We start from the raw sequence: 5,000 nt of genomic DNA, 5'->3' as shown, positions 1-5,000 counted from the left end.
CATTTAGCCATATGTCTTCATTAATGAAGGGCTATTAGACTGTCAGCACTAACCTAGCTAATTTTATATATATATAAAAATATGCAATATAGTTAACTCTTCAGCGATTCTGAAACTACATTACTTGTTTATTGGTCATGCACGCTAATAGATAACAGCTGTAACATCTCTACTCCTATATAATTTAATAGCTATCCCTTGTGCATAATTGTTGAATAGAAATTTATCTTTCAATTTAAGGAGATTCGACTTTCAAATTTACATATTTGCTTCATTATAGATTCATTGCATATTATGAGAATTTATATGGTAGTAAACATTGCAATCCTACACATTCTCAGCGAATCGAATGTGTCAGCGAAAATTGTTTCTTTTATATGAATGCAATATTTTGCTATTTTAGCACACACAAATACATACACACACGCAGACAAAAACAAACATACACATACATGCGCATGCACACACTCATACACACACTCATACATATATATGTAATAACTATAAAATAAAATGTTGCACAGAAAGACGACAAAGGAAGACAATGGAAACTTACGCAAATCCTACGACACGTTCATCCCTCATCAGTTATCGCCCTCAAACTATTACGATTTCGTGCAATTATCGATAATAATGACACAAATACGGGTTCTTTGTGTGAATGTGTCGTGTTGGCGGGCCATGTAAGATTACGCAAACGTGTGGACTCAGAAACAGACGTTGTGTTTAACCATATAACAATGCTCACTTCCATGTGAAAATATTACAACCATTCTCAATGTGTTGGTTAACCAATTCTCTTGGTATACATTAAATTTATTTAAAAGCAAGCAGTGATTTAGAGTTGATTTTATTATGCAAACGGTATCATATAATTAACATTTTCTTTATAGTTTCAAATAATGACATTTCATTGTAGATTTTGTTAATTTCGTTTGATATTTATTACGTATATAATGAAGTAAATTACCATTTTCCCGAAAAACTAATCATTATATTTTATTGGAAAGTCTTTGAATCTGTGAGCGGCTTTTAAAACACTCGTGTAACAATTCGATTTAAACAAACTATAAATGTGCAACTGTGTATTGATTTGCCATCAATTCTGTACTACTATTTTATTATGTGTATATAAGCATGTATGTATTTATACGCATAAGTTACTGAAGATACGTACATATATAAATCTCTTAAATTTTTCTCTCCCGTCACCCTCTCTAAATATGTCTATCTTCCTCGTATCTCCACCCATTTTCGTAATTTTACTTTATTATTATTTTTTTTACTTAAACATCCTTGTACAGACGTTTATCATACTCATATACATACAACTCCAGGCAGACGTTCAAACTGGACACATTCAAAATTTAAACATGGACTTCTATGAAGTCCATGTTTAAATTTCATTAAAACTTATCTGTTCCACCATAATATTGGAATTTCAAAAAGAAAATCATCAGCATATGTTTATACAAGCAACCCCGCGCGGGACGGCACACACGCACACACGCGCACACACAAACATACACGCACACACTCACATACACACACACAGACAGGCACACACTCACACATGAATTTATGTATGTATATATACTTATGAATGCCTGTGAGTGCATGCATACATAGGTGGATGCGTACGTATCTAATTATATAAAAATCCAGATATTCGTACCCTTATATATGTGAGTACGTATGTACGTATGTATATAGTTAAGTGAGATTCGGGTAAGAATCTTGTGGAATACTATTCTAATCTCATCCACATTTATTAGTTACTTGAAGCCATCAGGCAATGGAAATGCTCTAGCCACAGGATATACATAAGGATGTATATGCGCCCAAACAATTGTAGAGCTTTTAGATAATGTTGTCTATTCCATTTTGTGTCATTCATTGACAGGTATACTTACATGCGTGTGTGCGTCTGTGTATGTGTGTGTGTATATGTGTGTGAGTGTATCTGTATGTATGTGCATAATGTGTGTATCTATATATATATATATATATATATATATATATATATATATATATATATATATATATATATATATATATATATATATATATATATATATATATATATATATATATATATATATATATATATATATATATATAATATGAAATGGGACAAGAACGCAAAACATCCAAGTCTTTCGAATAAGGACGAATTAAATTCAGCTCTATATATGTATGTATGTATATATATATATATATATATATATATATATATATATATATATATATAATATATATATATATATATATATATATATATATATATATATATAAATGTATATGTATCTATGTATACATTAAATGTATTATTGTCAGCTGCCTAAGAAGTTTATACGAAGATATTTGTAGCTGCGAAGTTAGTGCGCATGTTTTGTTTTTTTTGTTTTTTTCTTCTGATTCAAAATTAGGTTGATCACATGCTTGTAAATCTCATTTGTTGGGAATGAAACTCGACAAGCAATCGATCTGAAATTACGAGCAACAAATTCAGAAGCAAGCACGTGTGTCTCGCCATCTCTTTAATTCGAACAACATCACATCCCCTGGCAACTGAATTATTATCTGTAGATTTACATCGAAATTGAACGAGTTGTCCTTCATTACATCTCTTTGTCTCTATCTTTGTCTGTGTCTCTGTCTCTCCATCTCTCTCGTCTTGTGTATGCATGCATACATATATAAATACATACTTACATATATACATGTATACATACATACATATATATATATATATATATATATATATATATATATATATATATATATGTATGTGTGTGTGTGTGTGTGTGTGTGTATGTGTGTGCATTTGTGTGTGTGCGTGTATGCAGGCACATCGAGGGGTTTGTGTTAATTGCATATATAGCTTACATATATTTATTCCTTCGAGTGTATTTGTAATTGTGAGTGGGTGTGGCTATGGGTGTGTCTTAATTCTATTTTCTCCCGTTTGTCTTCCATAGGCATCATTGTATAAATTAAATTTGTATTGAGATTGCTAAAACAAGCGAATTTGTCACTTAAGGAGCTTGGCCTGAAATGTATCTTATACCAATGCTAATGAACCTTAAGACATCTTAAGAGCAAAAGCCAAATTAAATAAATGCTAAAAGAATGATAACAAATTTATATTTATAAAACATGTCTTTGAGATAAAACAGTAATTATCCAGCCATTATTTCTCAGAAACTACTTAGTTATTAAATTAGTCATTATATTGCTTTAGTTATCTCAGTGCCCTGTTATCTGGTTTGTATTATTATTAATATTATTATTATTATTATTATTATTATTATTATTATTATTATTATTATTATTATTATTTTTATTGTTGTTGTTGTTGTTCAGTAGTTTTATTTTTATAACGTGCTTTCACTTCACTACCGAGCGCAGCTCTGTGCGCCTTGCGTATGTGCTGTGGTTTGCTATGGTGCTCTTATGGTTACTGTATTGAAAGTGTTTTGCGTAGGATGTGTGCAGTGCCCAGTACTGAAATTTTCTGTATGTTATATATATTTGTAAGTCCTGGTGTTTTTGTTATGTATTTGTCTGAATATTTTTTTACCTAAGGCACCTACTATGATAAGAATTGTTTCTGTTTTTAGATTTCACATTCGAGTTACCTCTATTTCCAGGTCTTTGTATTTTGAAAGGTTTTCCATTTCATTAGAGAAACGTTGTCATCTGCTGGTATTGATACATCAGTTAGAAAGTATTTTTTTTTCATGATCTTTGGCCACTATATCTGGTCTATTTGCCTTAATTTCTCTATCTGTGTGTATTGGCATATCCCAGAGTATGGTTGCTTTCTCGTTTTCTGTGACCTTTTCTGGCGTGTGTTTATACCATCTTGTTTCTGTTGTTATTCCATAGTGTTGGCATAGCTTCCAGTGTACATAGGTCCCAGCTCTGTCGTGTCTGTGAATATATTCCTTCTTAGCCAGGACTGGGCAGCCAGAGATAATATGATTTATTGTTTCTTGTCCATCTCCACATATTCTACAGTTACTTGTTATGTTTCTTTTCATTATATGTTTTTGGTAATTTCTGGTGGGGACGCTTTGGTCTTGTGCAGCAATTAAAAATCCTTCAGTCTCTGCTTTGAGTCCTGAGCTTCTCAACCATTGCTGGGATTTTTCTCTGTCTATTTCTTTTGCATTTAGTTTACCCCAGTATTTAACATGTAGGGGCTTTTCTTGCCATCGTTTTATCATGGTCCGTTGCTGTTCTAGTTTTAGTTTGGATTTCATTTGTTTTATAGCTTTTGTTGTTTCTTCTTCTTCGTATTTGTTAGGTAGTATGATTTCTTGTTTGTATTTGTCAGCTTCCTTAAATACTGAAAACAGTTTTTTGTTTTGCTCGTGTTTTGTGGCTATTTGTATTAGTTTTCCTTGCTTCTGGAGTAGGTATTTTTGCAGTCCTATGGTGGTTATTTTATAATAGTTTTCCAGCTGTATAAGACACCTGCCACCTTCTGTGCGTTGTATATATAGCCGTTCTATGTCAGATTTTGGGTGGTGCATCCTATATCCTGTTATTATTTTTCTTGTTTTCCTGTCTATTTTAGATAGTTTGTTTAGTGTCCAGTTAAGGATGTTGTAGCTGTAGCTTATAACTGGGACAGCTAAAGTGTTGATACCCATTATCTTGTTTTTAGCATTGAGCTCTGTTTTTAGTATTGACCTAACTCGTCTATAGTACTCTTTCTTTATTTTTTCTTTCATTTGTGTGTGTTGTATCCTATCTAGTTCATTGACTCCTAAATATTTGTATGGTTGGCTTTCGTCTAGTTCTCTTATTTCATTGGTTTTATCTAGACTGATGTTGGTACTTTTAACTAATTTTCCTCTTTTCAGGGTTGCTTTGGCACATTTTTCTAATCCGAATTTCATATCTATTTCCTTGGTAAAGACATGTACTGTCTGCAGTAGTGTTTCTAGCTCTTTTTCATTTTTCGTCATTTTTAGCGTATAATTATTATT

This window comes from Octopus bimaculoides, chromosome 2 (genome assembly GCF_046866305.1).
Source record: "Octopus bimaculoides isolate indiv1 chromosome 2, ASM4686630v1, whole genome shotgun sequence".
NCBI lineage: Eukaryota > Metazoa > Mollusca > Cephalopoda > Octopoda > Octopodidae > Octopus > Octopus bimaculoides.
This window is presented reverse-complemented; position numbering follows the sequence as displayed.